This window comes from Chiloscyllium punctatum, chromosome 27 (genome assembly GCF_047496795.1).
Source record: "Chiloscyllium punctatum isolate Juve2018m chromosome 27, sChiPun1.3, whole genome shotgun sequence".
Lineage (NCBI taxonomy): Eukaryota > Metazoa > Chordata > Chondrichthyes > Orectolobiformes > Hemiscylliidae > Chiloscyllium > Chiloscyllium punctatum.
The window spans coordinates 21,333,313-21,355,654 of record NC_092765.1 but is presented as its reverse complement, the minus strand read 5'-3'; positions in this window follow the sequence as shown (position 1 = coordinate 21,355,654).

Below are 22,342 nucleotides of genomic sequence, written 5' to 3'. Positions count from 1 at the left end.
ATGAATTAGCTTTATTGTCACATGTATTCACATGAGTACAGTGAAAAGTTTACAAGTCACCATTTACAGCACATTGTAGGTACAAAGGTACTTAGGCACAGATTCTTAGGAAAAAGAATTAGAAAATAAAAAGAAATCTAGCATTGAAGACCTTCAAAATCACAAAATCATAGTAATAAATTAAAGAAATAAACAGATAAAAGGTTCAGGAGATCAGTTCTTCCATGATAACATAACAAAGAGAAGAAAAGAAATTTTAAAAATGAGAATTTCTGACAAATGGCACTTAGTCTATTTCACGACTCTGGGCTTGATTCATCGTGATTAATGCAATAAAAAACTAAATAATTCATTGGCTTGCGGAGCTTTTGTGTGTGTGTGCTTTTGATTATGTCTCAGTACGGGTTTCCATCTTTAGAAAGCAGCTCCGGGGCAAGATATAAAGGCCACACCATTGATAATGTGAACTCAAGAATATATGAAAGTCTGCCAAGTCAACAATAATTGCAAGCTGGTGTTAGCAAAGTTCACCAAACCAACAAAATCTGTAACTGATATGGTTTGTGAAACCTACCCAAATGCTGTCCAATGTTTCTTGTTATCTGCAAAGCATGTGGTACCATGAGACATTGGGCATGCATGTTCCAAAGATCAAACCAGACCTTAGAACACAATACAGCTGACCAACAGATGGTACAACATCACAATGCAGACAGCAAACAGAATGTTGAGAAGGTGCACATATGAAAACATATCAATAAGGTTCAGATTCAACTAAGCAAATGGTAAAGTTCAGAAGATGATCCAGCTTTCTGTGTTGTTAATCTATTGCAGTATGTCAACTGTATAAAGTAATCAGAGGCTTTTACAGTCATTAATATCATGTCCTGAAAAAGCAGGACAATACACAAAAAACTTAAAACAACACAGAAGTTAGTACCAACATATTACAAACACACAAGTACCTTAGCAAGTGGCATTCATTGTACATGCTCATAGTATATCATACCTGACAAACAGTTATTACACCTGACTGGGGCAATGTATTGGAAATCAATCCCCATTATTCCTGGAGTCACCACAGAAGTTAAATGTTATATAAAAGTATGCAAAATTCCCCAATTTGCCTGTCTTTTAGGTCCAGGTTGACAGAATGCACAGACTGTACTTAGCAGGGACTGTTAGGTTCTAGCTCCAGATAAAATGGCTAGCCGTTCACATATGATTCTACTTTTTAAAACTCTAACCCGCTCATAAATCTCTCTTCAAGCACCCATCCAAACAGAGTAGAAAAAGCATGGATAGATGACAGTTTAATAGCTGCGGTTTCACTCAGAGATCCTTTTGGCTTGTCAGGACTTGCTGCTTCTTGATCTTCCTTCTCCAGGTGCTTTCCCTTGCCTGCAAGAGGTACAGGGTGAGTGATACACACTGATAAAGTCTCGGACTGATTGGTTAAATACCAAAGCTTATAGCCATTGGTAAGGGCAAATAAACTGGCTATTTTAGGCTTGAAGTGATTTTTTTACTGCAGTGAAAAGGATAGCTCCTTCCTTCTCCAATGACTTCTGATGAACCATTCACACCAAAGGTTCAAGCAAAACATACTGCATATACTACCAATCAATGATCGCTAAGTGTCAACAAACAAAGCAAAATTTTCATGATGTATAGATACATTTTAGTGCAATACCAATGAAGAAGAGATCACGATTCACAGCGCAACTTATCCTTAGAATGCAAGTGAGAGGACATTTGTCCAGTATCCAATTCTCTAACTGTACTAACGAAAGAGGTACTCGACTGAGCAGGTAGAGAATTATAAACACCGTACTGTGTGCAGAGGTTGTAAGTTAGAAATCCAAACACAAATAGTTGGATATCAGCAAAGGATTCTAAAATATACGACCAGTCCAGATTATACAAAGTCCTACATTGAATTTTAAACCCTTGAAAGTTTGAATCAGTCAATGTTTTCGTTTTTGAATGTCTTACCCTTTTGGATTGATTTCAGGAAAAGAATTGATGAATATCTGTCTGGAGGGCTCTTTAATGTTGGTCCATCCATAAATAAAAGGATGTGTGAATTCCTTAGATTTCTGCGAATGTCCATATTTAATTAAAAATTCACTTGAGATTTGGGATAGTCCAAGGTATAAGTAAGAACACAAGGTCATAAGGTCACATGATTTGTAGAAGCCAGTAAGTATCTAATTTTAAAACTAATGAATTAAAATTCATAATATGTTGGAGTATGACTTTGACAGTGAGAAGACTAATAGGAGATAAAAATTGTGCAGAATTTTTATGGTTATCAACTGGCGTATTTTGCAAGGAAGGGGTGTGGGTGGACAGGGGTATAATATAAACTTAGTCATAAAGTGCTCCAAGATTGAAAAATCTCAGTCAATGCGACCTGAACATTTGAGATGAGTTTAGGTTGTTCTATGAGGAATCCTCTTGACACTGGGAAACGTAACTGGTGAGAACATCGCTTAAAGAGCAGAAAACTGACAGCTCCAATTATCAAGTTTGTTCCCCACCTCCAACTCCTATCATCCCCACTTAAAGCCCTGACCTCCTTTGTGGAGTGTGTCCTCCAGTATATTCCAGACTCATTCAATCACCTGAGGAAGGAAGCAGATTGGTAATTTGCTATCTTTAGCTGTTAAATCAGAACTGGCTACAAATCAAATCTTCAACTTGACTACTGCTTCGAAAAACAGGACTATTGAAGAAAACACAGATTTTCTGGCTTTACTTATTTTCATTTCTTCTGTATTAGGTCTTCTTTCAAATATTAATACATTAATTGCGACACTGCACAAGTATTGAATCCACACAATGGGACCATGCCTCAGTGTGCTGTTGTCATGGTGTCCAGCTGTTTCTGTGCTGCTTTTCATTCAGGTTTCTCAGAGATGCATTGTCTTCACGCACCTTAATTTAAATTAGTTAGTTCAGAAGCAAGGTGAATAAAACTGAAATATTCAAAAAAATATAAACAATATATGAATTGTCATTATGACTAGGTGAGGAGTGAAGTATCGGATGCTTTTTAACCCTGTTTGGCCACAATGAAGATTTCTTTTAGCACACAGCTCTATCACAACTCAATTCAAATACAGTACTAGTCAACATTTACATGTCAATTACAAAGATTTCCTGAGTGAAAGAAAGGAATTTTATTACTTACTAATCCTAACATAAGTAACAAAATGCAACATCAAAAACATACACACTATAACAAGTATGAAGTTTAAAAAGGGGAGAGACTTTAATGCAAAGAAGGCAGTTTGAAAAGTCTTTAAAGTCCTTGATGTATTAGGTTTTAACTTGAGGCCTTGGCTGTTTAATTGGTTTGTTGAGTCTCGGCTGTGGAAATATTAGTAGATATCTTTGAATTTTCATTAAATGAAAATTTAATGCAATTTTCTTTTTCTCATTGTGTGTCTTTAACCTGCCAGAGCCTGGTAGACACAGAGACAGAGAGATTGATCTTTCCAGTTCAATGTTTACAAATCCATTTTCGCCTCTTTCCACATCACTGATCACTTTGTTCACACCAACACTTGTGGACACAGAGACCAGAGAAAGAATAGAGCTCTTATAGGTGAGGGAGGTGAGGGTATCATCCAGGACCAATCGTCCTGTAAATGTTGTGTTCCTCTAGCAGACTGTAAACATTCACATCGACCTGTGGAACATCCTGCATGGCCATGATGTTATGCTTTGTCAAAACAGAAATTGTTGTAAAAGCTCGGCAGGTCTGGCAGCATCTGTGGAGAGAAATCAGAATTAACGTTTCAGGTCGAGTGACCCTTCCTCAGATGCTTTGTGCTGGAACAGTTATGTTCATGGCTGCATGAAGAGAAAAACAACCATACGAAAGGTAAAAGCGGTCCATTGATAGAACATTGCCCTCAATAGGTTTCCTTTGTTCATTCTCTCCCACTATGTCATGTGTACTCCCTGGTAGTGCAGCTGCTGTGGAGGGAGATTATATGGCAATGGAGCTTGTTGGTCCTAAAGGTTTGGTTGGGCAGCCCAGTGCTTGCTTCTGTTTGGGTGGTCCAGACATAATAAGGCTCTCCGTGTCAGGGTAAAGAAGCCCCTCCTTGGCTTTAAATTCCAAGATTCGGGAGGTGGAAGTGGAGAGCCCAGCCTTCTCTGCAGCATCTGGACATGATTGTCACTGCGTGACAGGAGAAATGCAGTGGATTTCTTCAACCTGAAAATGATAGAAGTACAGACAGAACATGGAAACCAAAAGAGAGAGAAGGCATCATAGTCAATGGTTAGAAGTGGTATACAATGAATGAGACATTCAGCAGGGGTCACTGTGGCAGTTATGGTGGAATGAAGAATGGTACTTAACTTGGTTGGCAAGGCATGGATGCCTTGGTATCTCTAAAGACTCTGCCCCAGTCTACTCCTGCTGCAACCAGCATTCTCTCCTCGTAGAGAGTGAGGAGTTGAATGTTAGGCATCCCTCCAATCATACAGTTCTCTCTGGCCAGTGATGGGCTGTTTTCTCCTGTAATGAGAGACAGGGAGAAATTGAGTGAAATGAAAATGGGGGGAACAGCTTTTTGAGTTGATGTACGTAGTCAAAAGGCAGCGAGATGTTCCAAGGGAGTAAATAAACAGCACAGTGGACTGCAGCATGGAAAGGTGGGATTCTGAGTGTGGTGAGTGAGGGAAGGTGTTGCAGGCAATAGTATTGGTGACGGAGATTGAGCCTCCGTGAGAGGTACAGAAGCAGAGACAGAATGTGTGATGACATATGCCTTTAGGAGGGAAATGTTCTGTCCTGTTTCTTTTAAAGACAGGTGTTATAAATCTGCTCCATGGAAAGCAGAGTAAATAGTTTTGGTTTTTTTTAAAAATTAGACAAAAGAAGCATAAGTTGGTGGTGTGAGGCTCCAACAGAGCCAGGATTTTAGTTTTTCTTTCTGTTTTTGAAATTGTGCTTTTTGGAGTTGAAGCCACTTATTACAGCTCTCTTTGCGACTGCAAAAGTTTGAGTTCCCCTCTCTGCTGCTAGATCAATTTTGTCAGTGTTCCTTCTACTGGACTGGACGAGATAGTAAGTGGGCAAAATCTGTTTTGCTGAATTTGCCTTTGCTAAGGGTATGTTCACGGGGTGCTGTATATTGAAACAGTTGATGAGTGGTATTTAAATAATACATTATTATGTTAAATATTTTGATAGAGTTAAAGTTATTGCCAATTGTTTTTATTTGCATTTTAACTGTGATGTAAGAATAAAGTGTGTTTTGCTTAAAGCTGAGTTGTTTAACCAATCAAATTCCATTTAGATTGAAATACTTTACACTTGTCTTTTAGTCAGATGTAGATTAGGGTCTATTCTATCTCCTTGATATGTTGAGATGGAATAAAGAAAGAGATAGAGTGCTTGGTGGTGTGGTGTAAAGATAACAATCTCTCCCTCAACATCAGCAAAGTGAAAGAGTTGGTCACTGACTTCAGGAAGCAAGGAGGAGGACATGCCCTATCTACATCAATGGGGCTGAGGTGGACAGTGCCATATTCTTAGGAGTGACAATCACCAACAATCTGTCCTGGTCCACCCAAGTTGATGTGATGGTCAAGAAAGCACAACACCACCTCTACTTGCTCAGGAGGCTAAGGAAATGCAGTGTGTCCGTAAAGACTCTCACTAATTTTTATAGATGCACCATAGAATGCATTTGATTTTTCCCTGGAGCATCAGAGGCGACCTTATCGAGATTTACAAAATCATGAGGGGCATGGATAGATTAAATAGACAAAGTCTTTTCCCTGGGGTTGGGGAGTCCAGAACTAGAGGGCATAGATTTAGGGTGAGAGGGGAAAGATATAAAAAGACCTAGGGGGCAACTTTTTCAGGCAGAGGATGATACGTGTGTGGAATGAGCTGCCAGAGGAAGTGCTGGAGGCTAGTACAATTGCAACATTTAAAAGGCATCTGGATGGATATATGAATAGGAAGGGTTTGGAGGGAGATGGGCCAGGTGCTGGCGGGTGGGACTAGATTGGGTTGGGATATCTGGTCAGCATGTACGGGTTGGACCGAAAGGTGTGTTTCCATGCTGTACATCTCTATGACTCTATGACTCTGCGATTTTATGGATGCATCATAGCTTGGTATCACAAGTGCTCTGCCCAGGACTGTAACAAAACTCCAGAGTATTGTGAATACAGTCCAGTCTATGAGGCAAACCAGTCTTCCATCCATTAACTCCATCTATACTTCTCACTGCCTTGGGAAGGCAGCCAACATCATCAAAGTCCCCTTCCACGTCGGTTATAATCTCTTCCAACCTCTCCAATTGAACAGAAGATGCAAGAGCATAAAAACAAGTATCAACAGTTTCACGAACAGCTTCTTCCCCACTATTATTAGACTTCTGAATAGACCTTGTAAATTTCAAATTTAATGTTTGTGCAACTTCTCTGCAGCCGTAACATTGTATTCTCACTCTGTTCTATTACCCTAATGCACTTTGTGTGGTATGGTCTACCTGTACTGCATGCAAAACAATGTTTTTCATTGTGCCTGGGTACATGAGATAATAATAGATCAAATCAAATGTTTTGAGAGGTTTCGGTATGGTCCACAACAAATGAGGGTGAGGTAGCAGGGAGAAGATGGTAGTGTTTCGGTTGGTGGAGTGCAGAAGGTCATTGACTTCCTTTTCATAATGCTATGTAGTTTCCCACTTCTCCTCTCCAGCAGGGTAGGGCTGGAGGAACACACAGTGAGCTCAAGTCACCAGATACTTTCACATTGGGAATTGTCACCATCTAGTTTCCAACTGATGGCGGAAGAACAAGAAACTTTAATAACAGTGAGATGGGAAGAAACAATATTGAGTTGCTAATGCATGCTAACGCAAGCAAGAAGGCTTCTGACACTCACAAGCAAGAACCTAATCTCACCATTCAACAGTTGGTTGAAAAATGGGTCATTTAACTCTTGAAGCTCCTTGCCAGACCACTCATACAAGTTTCCCACTTTTTCACCACAGACTACAGCTGGGCAGATTCTGCTTACTGTATTGTTAATTTTGAACAGTCACGTCATGCATGTTTATCAGAACAAATGATATTTTTGAAAAAGGAAATCTGCATGAACAAATCCAATATGATGGTGAGTATTTTAACTGCCTTGAGGTAGATTTCCATCCGGGTCTGGGCTGTAGCAGGCTAGCTCTGGACTAAAATGACAAGCAGCTGTGGGCGTGGTTTAGAATCATTATACCACATCAATTTCTTTCACAGCCTGCTGCAATAAAATGACATTGGAAAATCAGATTTAGCTGACATAATATAATTAAAATAAAATAAAAATCTGGACTTATTTCAAAATTAAAAGGTAAAGTGAAAATGCTACAGGCTGTTCTGGTATATGGCGTTTTGTCAATGCATATTGGCTATAATGGTAAATTGTGGACAATGTTTGGATAACACACTTTCTGCAGAATGGGTATAACGATTTCCTACTGCATGATTTTCCATATTGTGAGGTTTCAGCGGAATGCAACTGTCGTGTTATAGCAGAACAGCTGTAATTATAAACTCTGATGAATCATGCTAAAACATTAATGGATTTAATTCCCCTGGATACACGGAACAGGTTTGGAGGGAAAAGGGCGAGGAAGGTAGGGGGAGATTCTCTTGAGATGTTTTCTGGATGCTGTTCTAAATCTGGTTGCCATGGGAATTAACAGTTCTGTCACAAAGCCGAGGAAACAATGAAGTTAATTTAGGCACCCCATTAAGGTCATGTTGTCACAGTGCTGCAAACTATCCGACTATTGTATGAGCTACCACACTGTGTGCGATGAGCCTTACAACATTGAGAATGTATTGTCTTGCTGGGTGACACATTATATTACAGCATCAGATGCCAAGATGTTCTGAGGGATCCAGGTACATGGATATTCTTTTGGAGTTGGTCAACTCTCCACTCGGAGGCCACTCATATTTTGTCATCTTTTCTCCATCAAAGAGGGAGGCCTTCATGAATGTCTCCATTTTGCAATGGCCCCAAGTCTTCACCTCCAGCAACACCCATTCTTTCCACCAGAACTGCTGGGCAACATTGCTAAGAGCTCTCTTATTGCGCTTCCCATTTCCCCAATCTTTGTGCCATTCTTACTTGAAGTGACCAATTGGAAGGACTAATTATTGGGTCAAATCCCATTATCACATGCTTTAAAAGAATACACTGGTCTTTGATATAGTAGGGACTATGGGGTAGCAGTTTTACAGTCAGAATTGAACAAGTCAAAATTATGCCCTTTCATTTAATGAGGTGTTTAATACGAAGCTCTGGCTTCAGACTTCCTACAATTTGTTCTTCTGTATGCTTCATCACCATGACAACAGTACAAAAGCAAAGTCTTGAGGACAAAGTGTACTGTTTGAAGCTAACCCAAGATGACCATTACAACAAATACTAATTGAAGTAATAAATAGTCATTACTTTTTCACAACTTTTGGAAAAGTCATGGAATAATTAAATAATAAAGTACAGAATGAGGCAATTAAGGCAATGCATTCAAGATCATTATAACACTCTATGTAAAAAAAAATCCTCACAGCGCCTTTGGTCCTTTCTCAATCATTTCTTGCCTCAGGTTACTGACCCTTCAACCACTGTAAGAGCTGCCCCTTATTTACTTTGTGCCCCAGCAAATAAGGTTCTGTTTATTCTTTCATAGGATGTGGGCTGCATTGGCACAGCCAGTATTTGTTGCACACCTCATGAACTGAGCAGCTTTAAGATTATTTTAGCATGCAGGTCAGAAGGATTTGGGGTCACATGCAAGCCAGACCAGATAAGAATGGCAGGTCTTCTTCCCTTTAGGACAGTAGTGAAATAGACGGGTTTTTCTGACAACCAATGAGAGTTTCATGACACTATGGCTGAGACTGACTTTCGATTCATTTTTTTCCTTTTTCATTAATTGCATTTGCAACTTCTGTTGCATTAAATTCATGTCCTCAGGGCATTAGTCTTTTGATCACTAGTCCATCGTAGCAACATTACCACCTGACACTGCCTCAGCTTCAGGGTGGAAGAGCTGAGCAATTTCCCAGGATGAGAAGACAGTGCTGATATTTTGGAATATTTTCTCCCCGTTTGTGTTCCCCTGCTCTGAAGGTGCTACCTCTGACTGGGGAACCTTTCCAAAGGTGCAAACCAGCTCAAGTCCCTTAGTCAGGTGTAGGTTTAATAGGTGAGCTCAAACAATGAGAGCTAGGTTCTTATTTTAATGTAAGGGAATCACAGCCAACTGCTCTCCAGTCCTGATCTCCAAACAACCACAGGTTTCAGCAGTTCGTATTTGATGCTGAGGAGATGCGGGAACCTTTTCCTCCATTTTGGCTCCACTTCTTTCTGGCAGATGGATACAGAAATACTGACAGTCAACACTGCTCTCAATAATGCAGTCAATTGTATTATCACAGAACTGTTTGTGTACAAAAATAGCCCAGGTCCCCCAAGCACGGTGTTAGACATTTTCCAATGATAACGCCTGTAACAAAGGCTTTTACATTTGCAAACTGGGATTACTGTTGTCCAAAAGACCCAAATTGCCCACACCATAATCTGGTTGGTGTGGGCAGGCAGATGAAAGTGTGCAGGTTTTATATTAGTAAAAGGGTGGAAAGGGTGAGGTGGTGGTGATAGTAGGAGAGTGGTAGGTGGTTGGTTCCCTGTGTGCACTAGGAATCAACCAGAAAATGATAGCCTCATTTTGTACCTCAACACGTGGCCTCCAATTATCTCATATCATTATCTTGTTCAACACATCTTACTTATGATTTCTGTTTCTTTTTCAAAATGTCTTTCATTTTACATTCCCCTTGGGGGCTAAGATTTCTGAAACAAACCATGCTTTGACTGATTTAAACCATTTCAAGGTATTCAAATGGTAATTTCTCGTAATATTTTGTAAGGCATCAATTCAAAAAGAGGACATTATATCAGGAAGAGAGAGATTAGGGAGTGATTGAAATTTTTATGGAGAAAGTGGATGTTGGGAAGGGTTATGCAGAAGGAAAGAAAGATGGAAAGACAAACAGTTTTAGTGAGGGAATTCCCAGGATGATAAGATGAAACAGCTTAATAATAACGATAGGATTTAACAGGGCGGCTTTTCTTGTTCTGTAAATGCTGGGAAATCTCTGCTTCCTCAGAATATTCTTTTGACTTTTCTCAAAATCGAGGCCCCGGCAGACAAGTGGAGAAACTCTGATGAGGGCAAGTGAAGGAAAGAGAAAGACAAGATGTTGTTGGGTAAGCACATCCTTTTCCCAGAAGGGTGACCAGACTTTTCTCTCTTCAAACACTGGAAGTTGTGATTTGTCCTTACAGAACGATTTCTCTAAATAGGTGGTCAGGCAGTTCCACTAATATGCAGGTCTATGGTGCAAATGGCGAATGATTGATACAGCGTTCAGTCATGGCACATTAAGATCTTACCCTTGAATTGGATGACTATGGGTTTCAGCCATATGAGTTAAGCATTTAATCTAAACAGATACTTTGGTACAATCCTGAGCAAGTGCTTCAAAATGATACATCAGGCTTAGGCATACACTTCTCAAGTGAGTGTGAAAGATCTCTTGCAAGGTACAAAGAAGAACAAGAGAGCTTTCCTCTTAGCTAAGTCAATTGATAGGCCTGGATGTCACTAAGTGAAAATTGGTTGCATTGCTTACAATTGTGGTAATTCCAATTAAAACATTCTAAATGGTGTTAAGTCTTTTGGAACATCTTGAGGGCATGAAAGGGAATTGGTTAACTCAGTTGCTTAGCAGATTAGAGCATGTTGCAGAATAAAGTAAACATTATGGTTGTGGAATAAAAAAAATCCCTACAGTGCAGAAAGAGGTCATTCAGTTCATTGAGTATCAACGATACTCCAAAAAGCATCCAATCCAGACCCAGTCCCCTATTCTATCACTATAACTTCATACACACCATGGCTAATCCACTTAGAGTGCACATCTCTGGACAGAACAGATAATTTTCCCAAGGCCAATCCACCTCACCTGCACATCCTTGGACTGTGCAAGGAAACCAGAACATCCAGCAAAAACCCACAGAGACACAGGGAGAATGTACAAACTCCAGCCAGATAATCACTCAAGGTTGGATTCAAACCCCGGTCCCCGGTGCTGTGAGGCAGCAGGTAAACATGGTGGTGAAGAAGGCATTTGCAGTCTTGCTTTCATTGGTCAATACATTGAGTAGAAGAGTTGGGACATCATGTTGCAGCTGTACAAGACATTTTGGAACCCATTTTTGGAATACAGCATTCAGTTCTGGTCTCCCTGCTATAGGAAAGATTTTGTAAACATGAGAGGGTGCAGAAAACAATTATAGGGTGTTGCTGGGATTGGAGGGTTTGAGCCATAGGGAGAGGCTGAGTAGGCTGGGGCTTTTTTTCCATGGAGTTTGAAGGCTGAGGGGACGGCCTTACAGGGGTTTATAAAATCATAAGATGAATGGATAGGATGATTATCCAAAGCCTTTTTCTCAGTGTGGGGGACTCCAAAATTGGAGAGCTAAAGTTTGAAGTGAGAGGGGAAAGATTTAAAAGGGACCTGAGAGGCAACATATTCATGGAAAGGATCATGCATGTATGGAATGAGCTGTCAGAGTTGGTGGTTGAGATTCGTACAATTACAACATTTAACAGGTATCTGGATGGGTACATGAATAGGACGGGTTTAGAGGGATATGGGCCAAATGCTGACAAATGGGACTAGATTTATTGAGGATACCTGGTCAGTGCGGACAAGTTGGACCGAAGGGTCTGTATGATTCTATGACTCTATGATCTGTCTCCTCGCCTTACCCAATCCAATAATAACCTCTAATCTTTAATACAGAGATATACTGTGGTCCTTCAGGTTTTAAATGTTGCACTTAGCACCATCCTCCCTCTTCCAGGTTGACCATTGAGTACAATCAGTGGTCAATTCATTTGCATTTAAAGTCAACAGCTGATAGATAAAGAACAAAGACTTGCACTATCATTGTCCTCAATCAATCTTTCTTTTTTGGTCTGTCAACATCTCACGATGATATCAATGAATAATGAAGCACACAGGCCAGTTCTGGCATGCAAATCATCTTCATTAGCACCTTGTCCCTTTCTCATCAATAGCAAAGGGGATGGTAATAAAAGATAGCTACACATTTTTACTTGATAGTCGTACAAAATATTTTATTTCTTTTGACTGTGAAATGCACATATTTTTTCCAATCTATTCTTGACACAAACTTTCACCTCATTAATTCATGTCCCGACATATATATGTGACCTTGATTTGTTCTTTACAATATTTATCCTCAGTATGGTGTTTTTGGAAGGTTTAAATTTTGGGTATCACTTTCCTTTGTCCAATTTTGACCCTCTCTTCTTTCTATGCCTGGTCTTTCCTCCACACCTCACCTCTTCCCCTTTCCTTTTTTGAAGTTATTGACTACTTTCTGGGATCTGGAATCTGGTTGGTTCCAGGAAAAGAACACTGGTTATATTTCAGAACCTTGATCCATCTGTGCCCTTGATAGTGTTAACAGCTTATTCATCCATCCACAGCACCATAAATATTGTAAGGTCAAATTGCACCACAGCAAGTCAAAAATTGAATTGAATAAATAAAATATGTGGAAATGTGGAGCTCTCTACACCCAAAAGATTTGTTGAGTCTCTGAGTCAATTAATAATTGAGATTGACAGATGTTGTGAAGCAAGTATATGTAAAATTACATAACTCTGTTTATCTGCATCGATTAAGGTACAGGTCAATCATGATCGAACTGAATAACAGGATAAGGTTGTGGGGCTGAAAGTTTATGAAGTGACATCATCATAAAGTGATTATTGAAGCAACTAAATTGTGGAGAAAGGACATCTTTGTTAGATGCGTGTCAACTGGTAACTTGATTACTGTGACACATGATCCTTGAGTTTAACTCCCATTCCAGAAGCAGAGCTCACATGCTAGTACTGAGAGAGTCGGATCTGTGGGAAGTGCCACTTGCTGGATGAATTATTAATCCAAGGTTTTGTCTGCCCCCTCTGGTGGACCTTACTGGTTGATACATTTCCAACATTAGCTACATTTCAAAGGTATTCCATTATCTGTAAAACACTTTTAAGTCATCACCAGATTGCAAAAGCTGCTGAATGAAGTTTTATTTTGTAACACCCCTGACTGGTGGTGACACTGGATGAATCAGCTCCCAGAATGTGACCTGGCTGGATATGCTTAATTAATTTTCTTAACTTGGTGGTTCATTACTAAAACATATTCTACAATGTGGCAGTTTTTTTTGGCTTAACAACAGAGCATAAGTTTATTGCAAAGAAAGGAAAACATATACAAGCTATATATGTATAAAACAGTTTAACAGACCTTAATGCAAACATGAAAACAGTGTCAACCTACTTCCCAACACCATCATTACAGAGACTCAAGTCCAGAAAAATCAGACCCTGATCTCAACTTCTTAGGTTTCAACTCAACTGATTCCTTCCTGGTGCTTTCCTGTGCACTGCAGAGATAATTTGATGTTTCTTTCCAAGTTTGCTTAATAAAAACTCTTCACAAATCTGACAGCTGAAACTTTCTTAGTTCTATTCAATCAGAGATTTCTATTTAAATGCTACTGGCCTGGAAGCTCCACCAATTAGACAGTTCTGCTGCAGATCCCTTGAACTGAGCTGAGAAGCTCCTGTTAGGAAAGAAACTAAAATCTTGCTTTTGAAAACAACTCTGGGTTTTCTGTAATGAACTGAAAACAAAGCTAATGGTCTGAATATGTTTACACTGCCTGCCATAAACTCAAAATGATCAACATTTTTCCATTAACACTGCAGTGGTTCTCTGTCACATGCTCCCTGAACTTTAAAAAAATGTCATGGAACATAAATCTGCCTCTTCGTATTAAATAATTCAAATGCCAAAGATGGTAATAATTTTTATTAAACAACTTTTCTAAATGTCTGATTTTCTTCTTTTTCACCACTTCAAGCTGTTCCTTAAAATCTCCAATCCTTATTTTGGTATTCAGCATTGTCCCAAAATGATTCAGTGAATCCAATCCCATCAGAACAACTTCCTTTTACCCTATAAAGGTAAAGTCACCACAGTCTCAGAGGACTGCTTGCTCATTAGAGATGATTGGTGATAGTCCTAATCTGAAGGTCACCCAGTGAGATGCAGGGTTAACAATGTGGACTTTTGTGGTAACCCCAGTCATATAGGAATATGAACACACACAGATGGCAGCCTTCTGTATCACAATCCAGCATTCTAGTCAACTGAACTAATCGAAAGCTCTGCTGTGCCCCCGTGCACTGAATTTTCATTTGGTCTTTGTCTCACTTAGGCAATGTCTCCTCTCCACTCACCCTGACTGTGCTATATAAATCAAAGTTAGTGTACATATGCAAATATTTCTATTCTTCATTTAATAGTGACAGTACATGTTTTCAGGTGCTAAGCTGAAATTTTCTTCTTTGGGTGAGTCACAAGAATTTTCTCACTTTTTCACTAATTGACATCCCCTCACCATGTCCTCCCCCCCCCCCCCCCACCCCTCAACTCTAAACCTCTCAATGTTGCTATTGGCAACCAGCAAGCAGACAGACAGCTCTATGTGGCCTAAAGTGTTTGTGAGTGGCAGTAATGGAGGGGAGAGAAATTGATCGCTGGAAAATAGCAATGTTACTATTTGTATTTCCTCCAAGTCTTTCCTCCAAGGCTCATGAAGGTCTTCCCATTTCTTGGCACACCAGGGTTGGTTATTATTCCAGTTTCCTTTGGGTACTCTGGCACATGGTCCTCAGAGCTGAAAATGTGTTGCTGGAAAAGCACAGCAGAATCAACGTTTCGGGCATGAGCCCTTCTTCAGGAATGAGGAGGGCTGAAGAAGGGCTCATGCCCGAAACGTCGATTTTCCTGCTCCTTGGATGCTGCCTGACCTGCTGCGCTTTTCCAGCAACACATTTTCAGCTCTGATCTCCAGCATCTGCAGTCGTCACTTTCTCCCACATGGTCCTCAGAGCTTATATTGATCACAGGTGATGCGTTAGGAATGCACCCTCTGTCTCATTATACAGCCAATGTTTCTCTTACGCTTATTGGCCAATCCCCAGGTGTAGTGATTAGAATGAGGTTGGTTAAGTGGATCTCATTGCTTATGAGTTCCCTGACTGGGGCTATTAACCTGGGCTGGCTGACAGATATAAACAGGAGTCTTAGGGATTCTCTTCACTGTAGGAACTGACTCTGAGCTAGCTAGTCAGAGTCCGCGTACTATGTATGTGTAAATAAAGGGTGACTTGGTGGCAGGATACCAGCCTCTGTGGAATTATTTCACCAGGAAATTGCAGAGCAATGTGATATGGAATTCTTTGACTCTTCTTCTTCATTTTAATGCAACAAGAGATTCCACATTCCCTAAGTGCAAGGTAGGTAGATAAAAATCTGTGATTCATTTTGCCTATTCATAAAGATCCTTCCTCCTGAAGATTTATAACACATACCTGTCCTTTGTGTTGCTCTTTCCTTGTTAAAGATAAGCAGGATTCCCTAAGGTTTTATTGTACTGAACAACAACCAACTTCCCATATTCACCAGCCTAGAAGAAGATACTGTAATCTCATTAAAGAGCAAGGAACAAAAATGAGACTGACTTTTATTAACTGGGTAACTCACATTACATTGACTGAGGTTTGCTCAGCAAAACTAGCAATTATTAAGATTTATGACAAGCTTATATCAGGTCACCAGATAACAATTTCTTTTATGGTAGGGCCAAAGGAGAAATGAGAAATACCCACAAGTGTAATTGTCTGCAATGAATAATTACCATTCCCTGTCACATTAATTTTGCTAATCAATAAAGGGCAAAGTTATTCTTAGCTCATAGGCAATGTGACAAATAGCATTGCTGAAACTTTACTCTGTGCATCTTCTGGATGTGCAGGTGCAATGAAGTATATAGATGTAACTGTGGAACGAGTCCTGATCAGTAGCTAAACAAACACCTAAGAAGTCTGAAAAATGCCTTGAGGGTAATGGGGTAACACTCTCAGACAACAACTCACCAGAACGAAGGACCCGATACCCAACATGAGCAAAACCAATGTAGTGTACAAAATCCCATGCAAGGACTGCACAAAACACTACATAGGACAAACAGGAAGACAGCTAACGATCCGTATACACGAACACCAACTAGCCACGAAACGACATGACCAGCTATCCTTAGTAGCCACACACACAGATGACAAGCAACATGTATTCGACTGGGACAACACTACCATTATAGGGCAAGCCAAACAGAACAGCCAGGGAATTCCTAGAGGCATGGCACTCATCCACAGACTCTATCAACAAACACATCGACCTGGACCCAATATACCGGCCACTACAGCGGACAGCTGGAACTGACAACTGGAAGCGGCAGAGACAGGCCACTATAAATGCCGGAGGAAACAGCACAGAAGCGCTTCACAGGAGGCTACCAGGCACTGAGGATGTCACCTAGACAGGGGACGAAACGTTTGCAAGACAAATTCCCAGCTCGGCGAACAGAACCACAACAACGAGCACCCGATCTACAAATCTTCCCCCAAACTTTGAATGGGGTTGTGAGTACACCATAACTTGGATTTAAAGCAGCCCATTATGGTGGTGGTTGGTTCCACCATAAACCATGGGAGAGGCCCAATGCCAGCCTCCCAGTAACTCCTGGAGTCTGTGGGAGCAAATTGCCTATATTGTGACAGATGGCATTTAGGCTCATTATTGAGTCAGTAGCCACCTGTTATTCCTGAGCTGACCAGAGTTCAATGCTGGCGCAAAGCTGACATCTGAGACCCAAGCATTTCCCATGTTGCCTGAAGATTTCTAAGAAAACTGTGTTAGCTTCATCAGCCTCATCCAGAGATTGGGTAGGGGTGGGGGTGCTGACATCTTCCTGAGGCTTCTAGTGTTCAACCGAGCATTGGGAAGGGGGATTACTGCTGGAAATCACACTTCTGCCCTTACCTCCAAAAACCTGTCACCATCCTGTTATAACTCACCTAGATCCAGGAATCCCACAATGTTCTCTGACAAAGGTCCTCCAGTACTATGGTCTCTAACATAGGTCATGATCGACTGGTCGATTGCTGAAAATCTGATAATCAATCTCACCATTTCCTGTGTCCCCTCACTGTGTGTGCCTCAATTGTTATACTGTGGCGTCAATTCCACTTCTAGAAGCTTCTAGGAGCAGCAGGAGAATGGTGAATGGTCTTAACAGGCTGTTACCAGCTTGATATTTTGTGTTTCATTTTGGCCCAGATGCATTCTCATTGCCGGGTAAAGAAAGCTTTGCTGTGGCAATGCAAACAAACGAATGTGTAAAGCCAATATATGATAGAACTAGAAAGATCGGAGGCTATTCAGTCCATTGTGCCCATGCAGGCTTTCTTCAAGAGCAACTCAACTAGTACCATTCCCCGGCTATTTTCTGTAGACCTTAAGCTTACTTCTTCAACAGCTTATCTCACAAATCCTTGCAGGAAGAAGAAACATTACAGGGAACATGGCAATGTCCCACATCCAATATCTGAGCTGACCAGGGTCCCAGAAACAAATCACTTCCACAGAAGCGACCCTCTCAGTTTCTGCACTTGAATTCAGCCAATAACACCCTAGATATTTCAGAGGCAGAGATCCGGAGAAGTCCCTGCAGTGTGACCAGGAGCAAACTAACATCAGCAGTGACTGGGTGAAGCAGTGATGATGTGTTGAACATGGATAATTTAAAAAGAAACTGACAATGTACAACTTCCACACTGCATGGGAAAAATAATTTTTCATAACTCTAAAAGATAAGAATGTTTGCCTTGTATGTTCCCAATGTATACAAAGAACAAAGAAAATTTACAACCCGGAAACAGGCCCTTTGGCCCTCTCCAAACCTGAGCCGATCCAAATCCACTGTCTAAACCTGTTGCCCAATTCCTAAGTATCTGTATCCCTCTGCTCCCCACCGACTCATGCATCTGTCCAGGCACATCTTAAATGAATCTACCGTGCCGGCCTTTACTACCTGTGCTGTCAACACGCTCCAGGCACCTACCACCCTCTGTGTAAAGTACTTGCTGCGTGTAACCCCCTTAAACTTTTCACCTCTTGCCTTGAAAGCGTGACCTCTTGTATTGAAACCCTCACCCTGTGAAAAAGCGTATCTCTATCTACGCTGTCTGTACCCTTCATCATTTTGTAGACCTCAATCAGGTCCCCCCTCAATCTCCTTTTTTCTAATGGAAACAAGGAAACAAACCGACCTACTCAATCTCTCTTTATAGCTAGCACCTTCCATACCAGGCAACACCCTCATAAACCTTCTCTGCACCCTCTCCAAAGCATCCACATCGTTTTGGTAATGTGGCAACCAGAATTGTACACAATATTTTAGATGTGGCCGAACCAACGTTGTGTACAAAAACTGTGGATGTGGTAAATCAGAAACAGAAATTGTTGGAAAAGCTCAGCAGGTCTGGCAGCATCTGTGGAGAAAAGTCAGGGTTAATGTTTTGGGCCCAGTGACCCTGGTTCTGCCAGCTCTTATACTCAATACCCCGTCCAATGAAGGCAAGCATACCATATGCCTTCTTGACCACTCTATCCAACAATGCAGCAACCTCCAGGGTACAATGGACCTGCACTCCCAGATCTCTCTGCTCATCAACTTTTACCAAGACTGTTCCATTCACTGTATAATTTGCTCTTGCCAAATGCATCACCTCTCACTTGCCTGGATTGAACTCCATCTGCCACTTCTACACCCAACTCTTCAGTCTATCTATATTCTCCTGTATTCTTTGACAGTGCTTATGCTTTCTGCTACTCCACAAATCTTCCTGTCATCTGCAAACTTGCTGATCATACCAACAGTCCCCTCTTGCAGATCATTTATGCAGAATCAATCATAAAAAGGGGAATTTGGAAGAACACACAGCAATGCACAATGCATTTAATGTTAGTTTTCCCTTGAACAGTATGCTTTGGACAAAGGAAGTCGACTTACAAAATATAAGCCATTTTGAAAGTTGAATGGTCAGGTTTTTTCCAAAATGGTTGCAAAAGGTAAGGCCTGTATTGAAACATCATTTCATATTTGCCATCTTCTGACAAAGTACAAGAAATCATTCACAGATGGTGAAATAATTAAAGAAGCATTGGCACTTTATTCAAAGATTTTAAGAACAAAGAAAATAATAGTAATGATAAGCACATTGCTTGAAGCTTCCACTGTAGCAAGATAAGGGGAAGCTTTGTCCAGCACCATCTTTCAGCAGATACAGCAGCACCTGAAGGACAGTGAATGTTTCTCACTGCATTTCATTGAATCCATCGACATGACTGGCTGATTGTTTTTATGTGCATGCTTTTTAAGGAAATAGCAACTAAATAGAATCTTCTGACCCTTTTGCCTTTAAAGAGAATCAAAAGATACTTGACTAAAAAAAAATGTTAGTCAAGAAACAAATTTCCATTCGAATTGATGGTGGACCAGCCATGCTCATTTCAAATGTGAGCTTCGGTGCAGTTTGAAGAAATATTCCTGGTCTCCCCTCTTCAGATAATTACTACTGTGTAATCCACCAGCAAGTATTAGCAAGTAAAGTTATGGACTTCTCATGGAATAAAAGTTGATGCTAAGATTGTAAACTCAATTCAAGCAAGAATCCTTCAGCAGTGTTTGTTTAAATCCATACTTGACAAATTCAATGCCTCCTTTGGTAGTCTAATCTTCTATTCTGATGTGAGATAGGATCATCGAACCCCTACAGTGTGGAAGCTAGCTATTTGGCCCATTGTGTCCACACCAACCCCCTGAAGAACATCCTAACCAGACCCACCTTTCACCCCATCCCTGTAACCCTGCATTTCCCATGACAATACAGCACGGGCGGCACGGTGGCACAGTGGTTAGCACTGCTGCCTCGCAGCGCCGGAGACCCGGGTTCAATTCCCGACTCAGGCGACTGACTGTGTGGAGTTTGCACGTTCTCCCCGTGTCTGCGTGGGTTTCCTCCGGGTGCTCCGGTTTCCTCCCACAGTCCAAAGATGTGCAGGTCAGGTGAATTGGCCATGCTAAATTGCCCGTAGTGTTAGGTAAGGGGTAGATGTAGATGTAGATGTAGGGGTATGGGTGGGTTACGCTTCGGCGGGGCGGTGTGGACTTGTTGGGCCGAAGGGCCTGTTTCCACACTGTAAGTAATCTAATCTAAAGTAATCTAATCTAAAAAAGCATGGCCAATCCACCTAATCTGCATTTCTTTGAACTGTGAGAGGAAACCACAGTACCTGAAGGAAACCCATGCAGACACAGGAGAATGTGCAAACTCCACGCAGACAGTCACTCAAGATTGGAATCAAACCCGGGTTCCTGGTGCTGTGTAACAGCAGTGCTAACCACTGAGCCACCGTGCTGTGGTATGTTGAGCGGAGGTCCGGCACAGATTTTTAGATCTGATGACTGAAGTTGTCATTTTCCTTAAATTGTGGAATGAAATGTGCAGTGAGCTGTCATTCAGTAGATGTTTGTTGTATTTTGGCTTCGTTACAAACATAGCATGAAACCTGAATAAGTTGAACTGTGAGCTATAGATAAAAAATAGAGACTGAGCAATATATGCTCAGTGTTGTGAATGCATTCAAATTGAAATTGGATCTGTGGTCCTCCCAGTTCACAAACAAAATGCTGTAACATTTCCACGTTTGGCTGAAAACACTGAAAAAGAAACAAAGACAAAGAAAATTGGTTTCACCCAGAAAACATCTGTGCACAGTTGCAGAAGTTAACATGAATTCAATAGGCAGGTTCAGGAATTAGATGTGATAGAATAAATCATCATGTTTGTCTCAAATCCATTCTTTTAAGTAGATGTTGGCGAGTGAGCTATCAAATTCCATCAGGCATTGGATGTGCAGATAGTGAATATGCATAATTATATTTTGTACAAAGTCAGACCGAGGGATGGTGATTTTTGGGACTCATAAACAGAGAAGCATACCTGCTCCTATCATCCTGTGTGTTTAATGTGAAAGTTAATGCCATCTACCTCCGTGAGATACTGCTGTCCCAAATGAAGAGAATTAAGTTTGAGTTTTGCACCTGCTCACAGATATTCACTTGGAGAACAACATGTTTGTATTAGCCTCAAACTACAACCAGACCTCGAGGCACTGGCAGATAATTTACTGCCACAAATGTCACACAGAGGTTTGGTGAGTAGAGGGCAAAATGAATAATTATATGTACTTGGTTTTAGATTTACATGGCACTAAAAATAAACTGTTTATTTTATATTTTCTTTGGGATAGATTCTAGGTTGCATTTTAATTCAAAACGTGATCTTGTGCTTAAAACAACTGGTGACTACTACTGTAGCATTACTGGCATCGGCCACTACTGCTCGTGGCGCTGTTGACCATGGGGAGTTGCTGGCTTCTGATTTGCCAGCAACCCTCGGCGGGGTAGGATTTCTGCTCCAAGGTTCCTTAATGCTGGACTGATGCTGGCCAGTTAAGTTCCTAATGGGCAGTATGTTCTGTTGGGTGTCGCCTGTAGAAGGAGCACAGACTTCCCACGGGTTCTCCAAACAGGAATCCTGTCCCCCATCAGTTACATTAAATTGTATCTAATGCCTGTGAAAGATGGAGGGCAAACATAGAAAGTATGTCATTAAGATCTTCAGATCACAGAAGACAGGAGTAAAGAGAGAAGGAAGGGAGGGGAAGAGCAAGAAAGGAAGGAATGGAGGACTACAATGAAAGCAACATATTTCATGATGGTGCACATTTGTGATGCATATTCACTATTCTGATGATGCTGAAAGAACAGAAATCACTTAAAAGAGCCGAAAGATAATCCAGCAATGTTTAGAAGATGAAGCAAGTTCATTCAGCAGGAGCTGAACATGAGGTGATACTATACCTAAAACTCTGTCAAACCTGAAGAGCGATGCTAAGCTGATGATATGAAATTAATACAGCTAGTCATGGATTACCACAAACTGAAATAAGATGAATAGCCAATTATTTTTTGGCTTAATATTATTCTTCGCTCAAATAGAAAGCAAAAAGCACAATACTATGAAAACTAGAGATCTGAAATGTCTCTCCACAGGTGCTACCAGACCCAGATCTGTTGAGATTGTCTAATACTTCCTGTTGGTTGTCATGCTTTGTGGGATCATGTTCTAATTTTAACATTAACAACACAAACACTTCTGGA